The sequence below is a fragment of the Equus asinus genome, chromosome 20 (assembly GCF_041296235.1).
Source record: "Equus asinus isolate D_3611 breed Donkey chromosome 20, EquAss-T2T_v2, whole genome shotgun sequence".
Taxonomy (NCBI): Eukaryota; Metazoa; Chordata; class Mammalia; order Perissodactyla; family Equidae; genus Equus; species Equus asinus.
Window position 1 is genome coordinate 84,271,161 of NC_091809.1, and position 19,530 is coordinate 84,290,690.

The 19,530-nt window shown below is 38.1% G+C and overlaps 1 protein-coding gene across 2 annotated transcripts in view; it reads left to right on the plus strand.

The window, feature by feature from the left end:
• Positions 1-19,530, plus strand: part of RAB6A (RAB6A, member RAS oncogene family) — an 81,679-nt gene that overhangs the window by 51,723 nt on the left and 10,426 nt on the right. The window lies entirely within an intron of this gene.

Below are 19,530 nucleotides of genomic sequence, written 5' to 3' on the forward strand. Positions count from 1 at the left end.
ATGATACCTACTGATCCTTTTAAGTTTCAGTTTAGATGTTAGCTCTTCAGAGACTTTTTCTCTGGCATTCTCCACCATCCCCCCAGGCTATTTCACTTGGTGATAAATGACCCTATTCTGTGTTTTCACAGACCCCTGGCCCCTTTGAAACCACTGTCATAGAACTTACCACATTATTACCACCATATTATCATATGTCACTGTCCTAGGACAAAGCAGTGAGTAGCTTCATCTAGCTTTCTCTATTATAGTCATTTTGATAAGGATGTGAGCTAGTTTCCTACATGTCCAAGTATTGCCTTCTCCAAGACATCTTTCAGTCTGGGTTAATGTCTAAAGGGATTGCTGTGGCCCCCTAGTCCTGACCCCAAGTAGTCTCATAGGTTTGGAAGCTCTAAAATCATCAGCATGTAATGAGTGCTAGTGATAGCTACTGTCTTCATAACATTTAATTGCTTACAAGTTTAGATAACTCGTAGGATGTGGAGAAGATGGGGTATGTCATTCATTTGCTCTTTTATAAGCACATAGTGTTTTAACAGCTATATTGAATTATAATTTACATACCACAAAATTCACTTGTTTTAAGTGTACAATTCAATTAATTTTAGTGAATTTACAGTATTGTACAACCATCACCACAATCTGATTTTGACATAATTTTTTCCAAAAGCCTGACCTAGGCAGACAGATATAGCTAACTTGTGATAATGAGGAGAGACTTCTTTTACAAAACAATCTTATCCTGAATTCAAAACCTATTTGCTACTTTATTATTTCTCCTTATTTAGAGAACATGTGATTTTGCTGAAGTTCCTGATTCTATTGTGACTTGATTTTATCTTTTAAATATAAATATATTAAATATGACCAAAATTACCATTTTCAAATTTTGGAATAGAGCTGCCTTTTAATTTTTTTGTAGCTTCCTTCTTAACTCACAAAAACCATTACTTTTTGTTTTATAGGGAGGACCACAATATTAGAAGTTTATTTCAAAATTTAGAGACCCATGCTTTGTCAGCTTGTATATTTAGTTAAGGAAGAAAAAATTCCTTGGAACCCCCCCGAGTGAGAGAGTGAAACCAAAAAAGAATTAAAATCTTATTTTAATAAGTACATTTAAATAAAGGTTAAAATCCTCGCCTTTTAACTGTCAGTGATTAATCATGTAGAATATATTTCTATCATGTGGGAAAATTACTGGCTGATTTTAAGTATTAGCTAAGAAATATATCACATTATTTTTTATGGATTGTCTATTCCCTGAATTAGTTTTTAATAAAGGAGCTGAACGACTACTCTGAGTATCATTTTAAAAACTTAGCCAATTAAATGACTAGAAATGGAAGTCTTTTCTTTTAGTTGCACTACAAATCACATCAATGTTAAAAAAAAAATCCCAAAAGCATAACCTTTGATATCAATTGATATATTAGCTGTATAGAAAAATGCAAATTCAAAATCTAAATCAAATCTGCCAAATAACCATTGTCCAATTCCTGGAGTGAGAAAAGTTTTCTCTAAGACAGATATTTTTGAAACCCATACAGCTTACGGTTGAGGCTCGGAATGCATTTTTCCTCCACCTTGCTGTCTTTGGCAGAGAGTAGAATACCTGATATCCAAACAAAGGTAACAAAGGACAGAGGTTTTAGAATGGCAGTTTGTCCCTATGAAAGGATCCTCGGATTAGAGAATTGTTTAATGGTTCTAACCTTTAATGTACATAATAGTTACCTGGAAACTTATGTAAAATACAGGTTCCTGGGGCACTACTTCTGGACATCAATTCAGTAAATCTAGAGTAGTGTCCTAAAATCTACATTTTTAACAAGAATCCCAGGAGATTTCTCATGCAAGCTATAATTTGTAAAAAGACATATAAAGCCATAGAGATGATTTAGCAAGTATGTCCAATTTATTCAGTTTGCTAGTTGTTTGAACAAGTATTGATCTCCTAATCCCTGCTAGATACAGAAGACAGGCCTCCTACATTCAGGTGCCTCCATATTCTGTTGAAGCCAAATTAGTACATAAGGAATTAAATATGTACCCAAGTGCCAAAATGTGTCTTTATGAAGTAGAACAAACCTAATGAAACCCAGAAGCTCTTTTGACTCATTTGTATTCTCACCTTAGAACCAGTCATTTGGATACCTAGTCTTGTTGCTTCTGCTTTTCCCAATGCTGTGTTAAGGCCCTTGTTTTCTGTTGCCTTGTCTATTACCAGAGTTTATTAGCCGATACCTGCCTCTAATCTTGCCCCTCTTTAGTTTATTCTCCACCATGCTATCCCAGAGTAATTGTTTTAAAATGCAGATCTGATCAGGTTACTTCTGTGAATTTTACTGTGAATTTTAAGCAAACTCCTTAGTATGTTATGCCCTGCTGTTCAAAAATCTTTGATCTAGCCCCTGTATAACGTCACTATCCTGATCTTTGGTCATTGTATACCCGTATGACGCTGCTTAAAGTGTCCCAAGTTTACTGTATTCTCATAGTTACATTGTATGTTATTGTCCCTCTTACTAAAATACTGGTTTCTTCACTGTCTGCTATTTGTAATTAAAAACTCAATTCAAGCATAATCAAATTTAGATTAAGTGCCTTTCCTAATTATTGCTGTAGTACCCTTTCTTACTTTTAATATAGAAGTTTTTCATCAATTCTGCCTCCCACTAGACTGAATTCAATAAATGTTCACTGGAAGATACACAGAGGTCTGTCTGTGTATAAGATGTGTTTATCAGTACTAAAATACTGCCTAGTTGTACTTTTCCATGTACACAGATATTTTCTAGCTTTCTGCTAATTGGATTCCCTCGTCCCCACTCCCTCTTTACTGGATCATAATGCATATAATAAAAGCTTAAAATGGGCTTTCTCTGTTGCTCTTTTTCCTTTTTAAAGAATTCAGAGAGATTTTATTAATGCATCATTTAATGTCTGACCATTTAATGTCTGGTTCAAGGGATTGGGCCTTAGTGCCTAAGAACTTTGGCTTAAAATAAAATAGATTTATTCCTACCCAATACTGCTACTTGTTCTTCTTATTTAAAAATGTTCTGTACTTAACCCTTGTGCTCTTTAGTCTGGTTTAAGCACTTAACCCTAAAACCCTGTTCTGTCTTAAAGAATATTGTTGTAGTTTTTAAATAAAAACTATCAAAGCTAGAACTAGAATAAATATCTAACTTGATCATTTGTATTATATAGGTTATTTAAGTAATGTTTTTCATTCCACTCAATATTTCATAAAAAGACAGCCTGGGGCTGGCCCCGTGGCCGAGTGGTTAAGTTTGCGCGCTCCGCTGCAGGCGGCCCAGTGTTTCGTTGGTTCGAATCCTGGGCGCGGACATGGCACTGCTCATCAGACCACGCTGAGGCAGCGTCCCACATGCCACAACTAGAAGGACCCACAACGAAATATACAACTGTGTACCGGGGGGCTTTGGGGAGAAAAAGGAGAAAAATAAAAAAAAAAATCTAAAAAAGAAAAAAAAAAAGACAGCCTAAGGAAAAAATTGTACCCCTTATTTTTCTAATTTTCTTTTTAAAAATGCAGTAATAGTGCTTTCTTTGTGAAAGTGGTATGGTATTTAAATTGCTGAAGGAAATGGTTATGATAAGGTGATTATTTAAGGCTCCACCTGACTTTTCATCTGAGAATTAGTACATTCTTTTAATGAAGTATTAAGTATATGGGTGTCAACTTTTCTTATTATGTTCTCTAATTTTACAGTAGTGGGAAATGGAAAAAGAACAGACCTTTAACTTCTAAAATCATCAGTGCTTGTCAGAAGAAAAAGATTTCTTTGAAAGAGAAGGAAGGACTTTGTGAGAAATTCGTGATAGCTGCTGGGCATCAGGGCTAATACATCAATGAACGCTTGTGTACATATTCACAGTGGAGTTGTGTGTGTGTGTGTATGAGACAGTTATTTTATACCTGCTGCGAAAACATGTGTACTTTAAGCATTAGTAGAAATAGTGTCTTTTCCACCCCACTGTATCCTGTGTCTACCATAGTTCTTGACTCATAGCAGGTCTTAACCTTGTACTTTTATCATGTACCTTGATCCACAGGGTTCAAAGACCCACAGTATGCATGACCACTGTAAGTTCTTTGGAGAATATAAAGTTATGTAAAATACCATTCTTGATTTTGTTTTTTTAAAGATTTTATTTTTCCTTTCTCTCCCCAAAGCCCCCCAGTACATAGTTGTGTATTTTTAGTTGTGGGTCCTTCTAGTTGTAGCATGTGGGACGCCGCCTCAGCATGGCTTGATGAGTGGTGCCATGTCTGCGCCCAGGATCCGAACCAATGAAACCCTGGGCTGCCGAAGCACAGCATGCGGGCTTAACCACTCGGCCATGGGGCTGGCCCCCATTCTTGATTTTTAAAATCTTAGGATATAGATTGAGAAGAAGAGTCACATTCTTATGAAAACTATGCAGTAAAGGGTAGATAACACATGGTAAATGCCTAATGAATGCTATGGATAGTAAGATCCACAGTAAGAGAAATAAAATGAATACTGATACTGGGAGGTATATTTATTGAAGAAATGAAGAATATCACATACAGTTAGGATCAAGGAAGGCTTTGTCTAAAAACACCACAATCTGAGCTAAACCCCTAAGGAGTTTATTTGATTTGCATAGATAAAAGGCAGGGGATACTCAAAGGAAGAAGAGAAATTAATGTATAGTATAAGATCACTTAGCACATATTGTATAAATATTATCCCATATATATTAACTTTAAAATATTTCTTTATTGCCTTCCTAACAAGCACTTTACATACAATGTGTAAGTGCTTAGATACTTGCTGAATACAAGAAAGAATCCAAGTAATAGTCTTCTAAATCAGCTGCTATTGTTGCTCTGATTTTAGAGAGAAAATTTGAAGCATAGTTGTATAACTTTCCCAGAATTACCTAAATACTATATGTTAGAGTCAGTTAATGTACCAAGTGTTTATCTCACTTAATTCTCACAGTATTCCTATGAAGTAGATAGGTATATCCTTTTCACTGATAGGAAACCAAAGTTTTAGAGGCTAAGTAACTTGCTTTAAGGTTATATAGCTGAAACTAGATTTTGAACCTGGGTCCATTTAGTCCCAAAATCTATATTCTTAATCCTACCACTATTCTGCCTCTCTCATATATTTTTTTTTAATTAAGATTATGATAGATTACAACCTTGTGAGATTTCAGTTGTACGTTATTGTTAGTCATGTTGTGGGTACACCACTTCACCCTTTGTGCCCTCCCTCCACCCCACCCACCCCCTTTTCGCTGGTAACCACCAATCAGTTCTCCTTGTCTATATGTTAACTTCCACCTATGAGTGGAGTCATATAGAGTTCGTCTTTCTCTGTCTGGCTTATTTCCCTTAACATAATATCCTCAAGGTCCATCCATGTTGATGCGAATGGGACGATTATGTCCTTTTTTATGGCTGAGTAAAATTCCATTGTGTACATATACCGTATCTTCTTTATCCAGTCATCAGTTGCTGGGCACTTAGGTTGGTTCCATGTCTTGGCTATTGTAAATAATGCTATGATGAACATAGGGGTGCATGGGACTCTTGGAATTGCTGATTTCAGGTTCTTAGGATAGATACCCAGTACTGGGATGGCTGGGTCATAAGGTATTTCTATTTTTAACTTTTTTTTTTTTTGTATGTTTGAAATTATTTATTTGAAATTCAGCATCAGAATTTCCTCCATGTCAACAGTAAATTTTCATGGAAAAATTTTCTCAAGTTTATATATTAATGACTTAAGTGTCCTTTTATTTTTTTTAAGAAACTAGAGCTACTATATATTCTAAGATTCTGTTTCTCTTTCTGTAAAGTGAATTCAATTTGCTGATCTCTGAGGATTCATGATATGCTAAGATTGTGGAATTTTATAATCACCTTACCAGCCTGTGAGGTTGTGTGTCCTTTTTTTTTTTTTTAACATAGTTTCATACCTGGAAGAAATGATAAGGGGTGCTGTGGCTCTCTCCTATGAGCTTTTTGAACGGATTTCAAAAACTGATTAAGTTACAGACATAATGAGATTAAGTTCTCACATTATTTTTTTTCCAGTTTTTTTTTTATTGAGTTATTGATAGGTTACAATCTTGTGAAATTTCAATTGTACATTAATGTTTGTCAGTCATGTTGTAGGTGCACCACTTCACCCTTTGTGCCCGCCCCCCACCCCACCTTTCCCCTGGTAGCCACTAATCTGTTCTTGGTCCATAGTTTTAAATTCCTCATATGAGTGGAGTCATACACAGATTATCTTTCTCTTGCTGGCTTATTTCACTTAACATAATTCTCTCAAGGTCCATCCATGTTATTGCAAATGGAATGATTTTGTTCTGTTTTGCAGCTGAGTAGTATTCCATTGTATATATGTACCACATCTTCTTTATCCATTCGTCTGTTGATGGGCACTTAGGTTGCTTCCACGTCTTGGCTATTGTAAACAGTGCTGCAATAAACATTGGGATGCATAGGACTTTTGGAATTGCTGACTTCAGGCTCTTTGGATAAATACCCAGTAGTGGGATGGCTGGATCGTATGGTAGTTCTATTTTTAGTTTTTTGAGGAATCTCCATACTGTTTTCCATAGTGGCTGCACCAGTTTGCATTCCCACCAGCAGTGTATTAGGGTTCCTTTTTCTCCGCAACCTCTCCAACATTTGTTGCTATTAGTTTTAGATATTTTTGTCATTCTAACGGGTGTAAGGTGATATCTTAGTGTAGTTTTGATTTGCATTTCCCTGATGATCAGCGATGATGAGCATCTTTTCATGTGCCTATTGGCCATCCGTATATCTTCTTTGGAGAAATGTCTGTTCATGTCTCCAGCCCATTTTTTGATTGGGTTGTTTGATGTTTTGTGATTGAGTTGTGACAGTTCTTTATATATTAAGGATATTAAGCCTTTGTCAGATATATGATTTGCAAATATTTTTTCCCAGTTAGTGGGTTGTTTTTTTGTTTCAATCCTGTCTTCATTTGCCTTGAAGAAGCTCTTTAATCTGATGAAGTCCCATTTGTTTATTCTTTCTATTGTTTCCCTTCTCTGAGAAGACATGGTGTCCGAAAAGATCCTTTTAATACTGATGTCAAAGAGTGTACTGCCTACGTTTTCTTCCAGAAACCTTATGGTTTCAGGTCTCACCTTTAGGTCTTTAATCCATTTTGAGTTTATTTTGGTGAATGGTGAAAAAGAATGGTCAATTTTCATTCTTTTACATGTGGCTTTCCAGTTTTCCCAGCACCATTTGTTGAAAAGACTTTCTTTTCTCCATTGTATGCCCTCAGCTCCTTTGTCAAAGATAAGCTGTCCATAGATGTGTGGTTTTATTTCTGGGCTTTCAATTCTGTTCCATTGATCTGTGCACCTGTTTTTGTACCAGTACCATGCTGTTTTGATTACTGTAGCTTTGTAGTATGTTTTGAAGTCAGGGATTGTGATGCCTCCTGTTTTGTTCCTTTTTCTCAGGATTGCTTTAGCAATTCGGGGTCTTTTGTTGCCCCATATGAATGTTAGGATTCTTTGTTCTAATTCTGTAAAGAATGTCATTGGGATTCTGATTGGGATGGCGTTGAATCTGTAGATTGCTTTAGGTAGAATGGACATTTTAACTATGTTTATTCTTCCAATCCATGTTCATGGAATGTCTTTCCATCTCTTTATGTCGTCATCAGTTTCTTTCAAGAAAGTCTTGTAGTTTTCATTGTATAAATCTTTCACTTCCTTGGTTAAATTTATCCCAATGTATTTTATTCTTTTCGTTGCGATCATGAATGGGATTGAGTTCTTGAGTTCTTTTTCTGTTAGTTTATTGTTAGTGTATAGAAATGCTACTGATTTATGTATGTTGATTTTATACCCTGCAACTTTGCTGTAGCTGTTGATTGTTTCTAATAGTTTTCCTATGGATTCTTTGGGGTTTTCTATATATAAGATCATGTCGTCTGCAAACGGTGAGAGTTTTACTTCTTCATTGCCTGTTTGGATTCCTTTTATTTCTTTTTCCTGCCGAATTGCTCTGGCCAACACCTCCAGTACTATGCTGAATAGGAGTGGTGAAAGTGGGCACCCTTCTCTTGTTCCTGTTCTCAGAGGGATGGCTTTCAGTTTTTGTCTGTTGAGTATGATCTTGGCTGTGGGTTTGTCATATATTTATTATGTTGAGGTACTTTCCTTCTATACCCATTTTATTGAGGGTTTTTATCATAAATGGGTGTTGGATCTTGTCAAATGCTTTCTCTGCATCTATTGAGATGATCATGTGGTTTTTGTTTCTCATTTTGTTAATGTAGTGTATCACGTTGATTGACTTGCGGATGTTGAACCATCCCTGTGTCCCTGGTATAAATCCCACTTGATCATGGTGTATAATCTTTTTGATGTATTGCTGTATTCGGTTTGCTAGAACTATGTTCATCAGTGATATTGGCCTGTAGTTTTCCTTCTTTGTGTTGTCCTTGTCAGGTTTGGGGATCAGAGTGATGTTGGCTTCATAGAATGTGTTAGGGAGTGCTCCATCTTGCTCAATTTTCTGAAATAGTTTGAGAAGGATAGGTATTAAATCTTCTTTGAATGTTGGATAGAATTCTCCAGAGAAGCCATCTGGTCCTGGACTCTTATTTGTGGGGAGGTTTTTGATTACTGTTTCTATTTCTTTACTTGTGATTGGTCTATTCAGATTCTCTATTTCTTCCTGATTCAGTTTGGGGAGGTTGTAAGAGTCTAGGAATTTGTCCATTTCTTCTAGGTTGTTCAATTTGTTGGCATATAGTTTTTCATAGTATTCTCTTATGATCCCTTGTACTTCTTCGGTATTTGTTGTGATTTCTCCTCTCTCATTCCTAATCTTATTTATTTGAGATTTCTCTCTTCTTTTCTTAGTGAGTCTGGCTAAGGGTTTGTCGATTTTGTTAATCTTTTTGAAGAACCAACTCTTTGTTTCATTGATCCTTTGTACTGTCTTTTTTGTTTCAATATCGTATATTTCTGCTCTAATTTTTATTATTTCCCCCCTTCTACTGACTTTGGGCTTTGTTTGTTCTTCTTTTTCTAATTCTGTTAGGTGTCATTTGAGGTTGCTTATATGAGATTTTTCTTGTTTAGTGAGGTGAGCCTGTATTGCAATTAATTTCCTTCTTAGGACTGCTTTTGCTGCATCCCAAATGAGTTGGTATGGTGTATTTTCATTTTCATTTGTCTCCAGATAGTATTTGATTTCTTCTTTAATTTCTTCAATAATCCATTGTTTGTTCAGTAGCGTGTTGTTTAGTCTCGACGTTTTTGCACCTTTCCCTGCTTTATTCTTGTAGTTGATTTCTAGTTTCATAGCATTATGATCAGAAAAGATGCTTGATATTATTTCAACCCTCTTGAACTTATTGATGCTTGCTTTGTTTCCCAAGATATGGTCTATCCTTGAGAATGTGCCATGCGCGCTTGAGAAGAATGTGTAATCTGCTGTTTTTGGATGAAGTGTCCTATATATATCTATTAGGTCCATCTGATCTAATTTTTCATTTAATTCTATAATTTCCTTGTTGATTTTCTGTCTGGATGATCTATCCATTGGTGTTAATGGGGTGTTGAGGTCCCCTACTATTATTGTATTGTTGTTGATGTCTTCTTTTAGTTCTGTTAAGAGTTGCTTTACAAATTTTGGTGCTCCTGTGTTGGGTCCATATATATTTATAAGTGTTATGTCTTCTTGGTGGAGAGTCCCTTTTATCATTAAATACTGTCCCTCTTTGTCTTTCTTTATCTGTTTTGCTTTGAAGTCTACTTTGTCTGATATTAGTATAGTGACACCTGCTTTCTTTTGTTCATTATTAGCTTGTCTTCCATCCTTTCACTCTGAGTCTGTGTTTGTCTTTGGGGCTGAGGTGTGTTTCCTGGAGGCAGCATATTGTTGGGTCTTGTTCTTTGATTCATCTTGCCACTCTGTATCTTTTGATTGGAGAGTTCAATCTATTTACATTTAAAGTGATTATTGAAATGTGGGGGCCTACTGCTGCCATTTTATCTCTTGTTTTCCGGTTCTCTTGCATTTCCTTTGTTTCTCGTCCCATGGTTTTTGGATTACTAATTCAGGTATGTAAATTTCTGTATTGGGTGTCTTCTTATTTGTAATTTGTGTCTTTATTCTTGTTATTTGTTTACTGGTTACCATATGGTTAGTATAAAACATCTCAGAGATGTGATAGTCCATTTTCTGATAGCCTCTTATTTCCTTAAATTAAAACCTTCTATCCCTTTTCTCTTCCCCTTCTAGGTTGTTATTGTCAGATTTTTTTCCCCCCTTCTTTCTTGTGTTGTGAGTTTGTAGTTAAAATGACAGGGTTATATTTATTCTTGGTGTTTCCCTTCCTTTTATCTTTAATGTTTTATTTAACTTTTGCTAACCTGTTCTGATGGAGAGCTGCTACTTTCTGTCATTGTCCTTCTACTTATCTCCTTTGCTCTTGGTTTTCTAACCCCTTTCCTTTTTTTGATTTTTCAGGAATGAGGGTTTTCCTGAGCATTTCTTGAAGAGGAGGTTTTGTGGCAATGAACTCCCTTAATTTTTGTTTATCTGGGAAAGTTTTTATTTCTCCATCGTATTTGAAGGATATTTCGCTGGGTAGAGTATTCTTGGCTTCAGGTTTTTGTCCTTCAGAGTTTTGAATATATCATTCCACTCTCTTCTAGCCTGTAAAGTTTCTGCTGAGAAATCTGCTCATAACCTTATGGGGGTTCCTTTGTATGTTATTTTCTTCTGCCTGGCTGCCCTTAGTATTCTCTCCTTGTCATTGACTTTTGCTAGCTTCACTACTATATGCCTTGGGGTTGGTCGTCTTGCATTGATAAAGTTTGGAAATCTATTGGCTTCTGTCACATAAAGTTCCATCTCTCTCCCCAGGTTTGGGAAGTTCTCAGCCATTATTTCTTTGAACAGGCTTTCTGCCCGCTTCTCCTTGTCTTCTCCCTCTGGTATACCTATAATCCTTACGTCGCATCTCCTAATTGAGTCAGATAATTCTCAGAGAGTTTCTTCATTTCTTTTTAGTCTTAGTTCTCTCTCCTCCTCTGCCTGCAGCATTTCTATATTCCTATCTTCCAAATTGCTAATTCTGTCCTCCATATTATCGGCCCTACAGTTCAGTGCATCTAGATTTTTCTTAATCTCCTCTGTTGTGTTCTTCATTTCCAGTATTTCTGTTTGGGTCTTCTTTATAGTATCAAACTCTTTTGTGTCCTAGCTCCTGAAATCGTTGAGTTGTCTATCTGAGTTCTCTTTTAACTCATTGAGTTTTTTAATGATGGCTGTTTTGAAGTCATCGTCATTTAGGTTATATATTTCATTGTCTTTGGGATTGTTTTCTGGGTATTTGTCATCTTCCTTCTGTTCTGGAGATTTAATATATTTTTTCATATTGCTTGATGGTGTAGATTTGTGCCTCCGCATAGAGATAGAGTTTAGTTACTGCTTCCACTTGTTTCTACTGGTGTGGTGGGGGAACAGCTGTTTATACTGCACCGACCAGGAACCCTATCAGCTGTTGCTAACTGGGCCTGGGCCCCTCCTCATAGTCACAGTGGTCCTGTGGGGTCCCTCTTCAGCTGTGGGGGCTGTGACAAGGGGGCTTCAGGCTGCTGGTGCCTACTGTTGCAGACCACCTAGACGTGCTCCCTCCTTAGGGTCTGCAGCGGTGTTATGGGCTTTCCCAGTGGCCAGGGGCAGGATCACTTATATTTGCAGCTCTGTCACTGTCGGCGCCCACAAAATCTTACTTGTCCACTATAGGTCACAGCAGAGGTATGGGCATCTTCTGCAGTCTGTGGTTAGCTCACCTAGCTATGCTACTTTTGTCCCAGGGTCTTCCAGCCTTGTGGTTGCCGGGCGGGGGCTCTCTACTAGTGCTGTGCAGAGGCTTTCACTGAGGCTGCTGTGAGACTGTAGGGTTTCCCCCTGGGCCATGGAGCCGGGCCGCTGGAACTCCACCCAGCCCCAGTCCTCTCCCCTAGGATCTTGGGGAGCCCCTTGCCCTGTCTGGAGGACAGCCAGAGACTGTGAGTTCAGTGGCGACTGGCCGGCTGCTGCCCTGCCTGGGATTCTCCTCTTCGGGACCCTCCCGGCGTTCTGAATGCTGGGCGGAGCCTCTCCACTAATGGCAAGTAAAGGCTTTCCGTGCTGCCACAACGGAACCCCGGAGTTTCACCCTGGACCACGGAGCCAGCCACTGGAACTCCACCCAGCACCAGTCCTCTCCCAGGAGATCTCCGGTAGCCCCGTGCCCCGACCGGGCGACAGCCGCAGTCTGTGAGACTGGCAGCGGCAGCTGGTGGGCTGCTGCCCCGTTTGGGATTTTCTCCGGGAGCCTCCCGGCGTTGTGGATGCTGGGCGGGGCCTCTCCACTAATGACAGGTAGAGGCTTTGCCTGCTGCCTGGACGGAACCCTGGAGTTTCCTCCTGGGCCGCGGAGCCGGCCGCTGGAACTTCACCCAACCCCAGTCCTCTCCCAGGAGATCTCCAGTAGCCCCGTTCCCTGACTGGGCGACAGCCGCAGTCTGTGAGACCAGCGGCGGCAGCTGGCGGGCTGCTGCCCCATTCAGGATTCTCTCCGGGAGCCTCCCGGCGTTGTGGATGCTAGGCGGGGCCTCTCCCTAATGGGGAGTAGAGGTTTTCCCTGCCGCCTCTGGTGTGGCATTCTGGAGTTTCCCCCTGGGCTTAGGTGTAATCTCGGTGGGCTTGGGTAGGGCTGTGGTCACCTGTTTCCACTATTGCTCCTCTGGTGTGTGCACCCTCCTGCCCTTGGTGTGTGGTGATGTTTTGGGGGTGTCCACTGGAAGAAAGCTGCTTGCAGGTACTAGGCTGTTTGGGGGTCGGGGTCGTAGAGTTTTCGCCTATCTCCTCCTCCTCCCGGGGGGAAGTCCGTCCACCTTCCGATGTATAGCAGCACGGGTCTCTCAGGCATCCTGAGATGCTATATGGATATCCTTTGTTAAGCGATGAATGTCCAGTTAGTTGTAGATTCGAAGGGGTAGAGACAAAGAAGACTACTCACGCCACCATCTTGGTGACCTATCCTGCCTCTCTCGTATTTAACCTTACGCCTATATCCTTTTGTGCTTCACATCCCTAACACAGGAGGATTTAATATCACTGAATGGTCAGGAATCTAAACATGATGAATATGAACTGGTGGAAAGAAATTATTTTATTGAACTTGCTCTTATTCGGTCATTAATTCACTCATCAGATATTTACTGATCACCTCCTACTGTCTAGTTCTGTTATATTATAGGCACTGGAGATACAGTAGTGAGCAAAACATCCTAAGTCTGTACCATTATGGAGTTTACATTCTAGTTGGGGAGTTAGGCTATAAATTAAAATATAATACTTCATGAGGTTGTAAGTGCTGTGGAGAAAAATAAGGTCAGGGAGATAAACACTACTGGTAAAAGGGTGAGATAGTGATGTTTTATAAAGGGTAATCAAGGAAAGCCTCTCTCATAAGGTGATATTTGAGCAGAGACCAAAAGGAAGAGGAAGTGAGTCATTTATATATCTGGGGAAGAACATTCCAAGCTTCAAGTACAATGACACGTTCAAAGGTACTCGGCGTGTTTAAGAAATAGTAAGGAGTTCAGTAAAGTTAGAGTGGAATGAGGGAAGGGGCAAGTGATAGGAATTGAGCTCACAGAGGGATAATTCTAGGGAACAAATGTCTAAGTCCATGTAGGCTATAGCAAGGATTTGGGCTTTTATTCCAAGTAAGATAGGAAGCTGTTGGAAGGTTTTAATCAGAGATTTGACATGATCTGATTTAAGATTTAAAGAAATCACTGGTGGCTCTGTAAAAAATAGACTGTAGAGGGTAAGGGTGGAAGCAAGAAGACCTGTTAAGAGTTAATTGTTAAAAAGGCGGGGGGATAATAAAACAATCTTTCATTTAAGAAATGCTGGACTACCAAAATTAAAATGGAGATCTAGCAAAAAATCAAATCAGTCACTATGGAGCACTCATCATATGAGAATTACAGTGGTGTATAAAACACTCCTTTATGAAGTTTACTTTTATAATGGAAATTTGTAAGTTGATGGAACTGATTAGTTTAGCTTCCTCTTTGAAGGATGAAATGTCCTCTTATAAAATACTTAGTTAATTTCATAATAAAGGTAAGAATTGGTAACAACAGTGATTTTAAAATCAGTTATCTGTGCAGTATTGCCGTGAATCTACACACATTTTAAATATATTCACATATTTTGTATATCACAATAAAGTCTTTTAACTTTGTTATTCATTTTTCATGTTTCATTATTTTATCTTTTATGGCAGAATTGCCTTATGGGAAATTAGTTATCCAGCAAAGATGTCTATGGCGAAAATACCAGACACAGATTTTGGAATGTCCTGAGTTGAGTATAGGTTAGTAGCATTGATTCTTTAAAACTAATTGAAATATTTTGAGGGAGCGCCAAATTTTTCAAATATATTGGTTAAAACTATAGATAATTTTTTTTTCTCCTCCTTCTTCTCCCCAAAGCCCCCCAGTATATAGTTGTATATTTTAGTTGTGGGTCCTTCTAGTTGTGGTATGAGGGATGCTGCTTCAGCATGGCCTGATGAGCCGTGCCATGTCCACGCCCAGGATCTGAATCGGCGAAACCCTGGGCCGCTGAAGCAGAGCACGTGAACTTAACCACTTAGCCACAGGGCTGGCCCCTATAGATAAATTTTTTAAATCATAGAAAATGGATCAAGTTTTTATGTCAGTGATTTGTGCATAATAATAGTTTCACAAAGCAAATTCCTCTTAAAAAGGATTATTAGCTATTTCTTCATACAGTCCTTCCCACAGTGCTTTCCATATAGAAAGAACTTCCATTTATACTAGGCAGCATAAGGTAGTAGAAAAAATAGAAACTTTGGAATCTCAGCTCTGCTATTTTATTGGTGTATAGCAAAATACTACTCTCTTTAGCGTTAGATTTCTGCAAAATGGAGATATTAATATCTTCCTCTCAAGTTACTTTGAGGATTAAAATGAGAAAATATGTAAAGATTCTGACAAAGGAAAGACTCAGTATTAGCTCCTGTCTTGCCTTACTTGACTTGATTACTTCATACTCTTCATAAATTATTGTTACAGCATTAGTTGTTAGCTCTGGCTGCATGTTAGAATCATCCAGAGATCTTTGAATGAAACACTAAAGGGTGAGCCCCAAGCATCTGGTGTGTTTTTTGTTTTAAGTTTCCCAGGTAATTCTGATGCAATATAGGTATTGAGAACCACTCGTTTAGAGGGAAGGAGTTGACACATAACCTTTCAAGAAAGCTTTCCTGAAGTATTTCTTTCTAATTACTTTCAAAGGTAAAAATGAGGGGGTGGCGGGGAACGTGTGGGGCTACTTTAACCTATTTACTCTTCTGTGTCTAATATATTTAACTTTTTAGATAATAGAGGCTTGTTGCTTTCTTTAAGTGTATGTTTTTTCTGACTAATGGATCTACCAGTTAATCTCTGGTCTCTTTTTTTTTTTCTGGATGTAACAAACAATTTTAATAAGGTTACAGGATACAAGATCAACATACAAAAATTAATTGCATTTCTATATACTACCAACGAACAATCTAAAAATGAAATTAAGAGAATAACTCCATTTACAATAGCATCAAAAACAAAACCTTTTATATGAAACACCCATATAGGTAAATCCATATGGATGGAAAGTAGATTGGAGGTTGCCACAGGGTAGGGGCATGGAGAATGACTGCTAACAGGTATATGGTTTCTTTTTGGGTTGAAGAAAATATTCTGGAATTAGATAGTGGTGATGGTTCCGCAACTTTGTGAATATACTAAAAACCAATGAATTATACACTTTAAAAATGGGGGTGTTGGGGCTGGCCCCGTGGTCGAGTGGTTAAGTTAGCGCGCTCTGCTGCAGGCGGCCCAGTGTTTTGTTGGTTCGAATCCTGGGCGCGGACATGCCACAGCTCATCAAACCACGCTGAGGCAGCGTTCCACATACCACAACTAGAAGGACCCACAAGGAAGAATATACAACTATGTACCAGAGGGGCTTTGGGGAGAAAAAGGAAAAAATAAAATCTTTAAAAAAAAAAAAAATGTGGGTGTTATAGTGTGTGAATTATATCTCATTTTTTTTTATTGATAGGTTACAATCTTGTGTGATTTCAGTTGTATGTTAATGTTTGTCATTCGTGTTGTAGGTGCACCATTTCACCCTTTGTGCCCCACCCCCCACCCCACCTTTCCCCTGGTAGCCACTAATCTGTTCTCTTTGTCCACATTTTTAAATTCCTCATATGAGTGGAGTCATACACAGATTATCCTTCTCTAACTGGCTTATTTCACTTAACACAATTCCCTCAAGGTCCATCCATGTTGCAAATGGGATGATTTTGTTCTGTTTTGCAGCTGAGTAGTATTCCATTATATATATATACCAGAACTTCTTTATACATTCATCTGTTGATGGGCACTTAGGTTGCTTCCATGTCTTGGCTATTGTAAATAATGCTGCAGTGAACATTGGGGTACATAGGACTTTTGGGATTGCTGACTTCAAGCTCTTTGGATAAATACCCAGTAGTGGGATGGCTGGATCGTATGGTAGTTCTATTTTTAATTTTTTGAGGAGTCTCCATACTGTTTTCCATAGTGGCTGCACTAGTTTGCATTCCCATCAGCAGTGTATGAGGGTTCCATTCTCTCCACAACCTCTCCAACATTTGTTACTATTAGATTTAGATATTTTTGTCATTCTAATGGGTGTAAGGTGATAGTGTAGTTTTGATTTGCATTTCCCTGATGATCAGTGATGATGAGCATCTTTTCATGTGCCTATTGGCCATCCGTATATCTTCTTTGGAGAAATGTCTGTTCATGTCTCCAGCCCATTTTTTGATCGAGTTGTTCAATTTTTTGTTGTTGAGTTGTGAGAGTTCTTTATATATTAGGGATATTAAGCCTTTGTCAGATATATGACTTGCAAATATTTTTTCCCAGTTAGTGGGTTGTTTTTTTGTTTCAATCCTGTTTTCATTTGCCTTGAAGAAGCTGTTTAGTCTGATGAAGTCCCATTTGTTTATTCTTTCTGTTGTTTCCCTTCTCTGAGAAGACATGGTGTCCAAAAAGATCCTTTTAATAGTGATGCCAAAGACTGTACTGCCTACATTTTCTTCTAGAAGCCTTATGGTTTCAGGTCTCACCTTTAGGTCTTTGATCCATTTTGAGTTTATTTTGGTGAATGGTGAAAAAGAATGGTCAATTTTCATTCTTTTACATGTGGCTTTCCAGTTTTCCCAGCACCATTTGTTGAAAAGACTCTTTTCTCCATTGTATGCACTCGGCTCCTTTGTCGAAGATAAGCTGTCCATAGATGTGTGGTTTTATTTCTGGGCTTTCAATTCTGTTCCATTGATCTGTGCACCTGTTTTTGTACCAGTACCATGCTGTTTTGATTACTGTAGCTTTGTAGTAACTTTTGAAGTCAGGGATTGTGATGCCTCCCTGTTTTGTTCTTTTTTCTGAGGATTGCTTTAGCAATTCGGGGTCTTTTGTTGCCCCATATAAATTTTAGGATTCTTTGTTCTAATTCTGTAAAGAACGTCATTGGGATTCTGATTGTGATGGCGTTGAATCTGTAGATTACTTTAGGTAGAATGGATATTTTAACTATGTTTATTCTTCTAATCCATGTACATGGAATGTCTTTTCCATCTCCTTATGTCGTCATCCAGTTCTCTCAGAAAGGCCTTGTAATTTTCATTATATAGGTCCTTCACTACCTTAGTTAAATTTACCCCGAGGTATTTTATTCTTTTTGTTGCGATTGTGAATGGTATTGTGTTCTTGAGTTCTTTTTCTGTTAGTTCATTGATAGAATATAGAAACGCTACCAACTTATGCAAATTGATTTTACACCCTGCAACTTTGCTGTAGTTGTTGATTACTTCTAAGAGTTTTCCAATGGATTCTTTGGGGTTTTCTATATATAAGATCATGTCGTCTGCAAACAGCGAGAGTTTCACTTCTTCCCTCCCTATTTGGTTTCCTTTTATTCCTTTTTCTTGTCTGATTGCTCTGGCCAGGACCTCCAGTACTATGTTAAATAAGAGTGGTGATAGAGGGCATCCTTGTCTCGTTCCTGTTTTCAGGGGGATGGCACTCAGTTTTTGCCCATTGAGTATGATGTTGGCTGTGGGCTTGTCATATGTGGCCTTTATTATGTTGAGGTAGTTTCCTTCTATGCCCATTTTGTTCAGAGTTTTTATCATAAATGGCTGTTGTATCTTGTCAAATGCTTTCTCTGCATCTGTTGAGATGAGTTTGTTGATGTGGTATATCACGTTGATTGATTTGTGGATGTTGAACCATCCCTGTGTCCCTGGTATGAATCCCACCTGATCATGATGTATTATCCTTTTGATGTACTGCTGAATTCTGGTGGCCAAAATTTTGTTTAGAAGTTTTGCATCTATGTTCATCAGTGATGTTGGCCTGTAGTTCTCTTTTTTCGTGCTGTCTTTGTCTGGCTTTGGTATCAGCATGATGTTGGCTTCATAGAATGTGTTAGGAAGTGTTCCATCCTCCCTAATTTTTTTGAATAGCTTGAAAAGGATAGGTATTAAATCCTCTCTGAAAGTTTGGTAGAATTCCCCACGGAAGCCATCTGGTCCTGGGGTTTTATTCTTTGGGATGTTTTTGATTGCTGTTTCAATCTCTTTCCTTGTGATTGGTCTGTTTAAATTGTCTGCTTGTTCTTGAGTGAGCTTTGGGAGATTGTAGGAGTCTAAGAATTTATCCATTTCCTCTAGGTTATCCATTCTGTTAGCATAGAGTTTTTTGTAGTATTCTCTTATAATCTGTTGTATTTCTGCAGAGTCTGTTATTTCTCCTCTTTCATTTCTGATTTTGTTTATTTGAGATTTCTCCCTTTTTTTCTTTGCAAGTCTGGCTAGGGGTTTGTCAATTTTATTTATCTTCTCAAAGAACCAGCTCTTTGTTTCATTGATCCTTTCTACTGCCTTTTTCGTTTCAATAGTATTTATTTCTGCTCTGATTTTTATTATTTCTCTCCTTCTGCTGACTTTGGGCTTTATTTGTTGTTCTTTCTCTAGTTCAGTTAGGTGTAGTTTAAGATTGCTTATTCGGGATTTTTCTTGTTTGTTAAGATGTGCCTGTATTGCAATGAATTTTCCTCTTAATACAGCTTTTGCTGTATCCCATATGAGTTGGTATGGCATGTTATCATTTTCATTAGTATTTTTTTATTTGTTCTTTAATTTCTTCAATGATCCATTGCTTGTTCAGTAGTATATTGTTTCATCTCCACATCTTTGTCCCTTTTTCAGCTTTTTTCTTGTAATTAATTTCTAGCCTTATAGCACTATGATCGGAGAAGATGCTTGTTATTATTTCAATTTTTTTAAATTTGTAGAGGCTTGCCTTGTTTCCCAACAT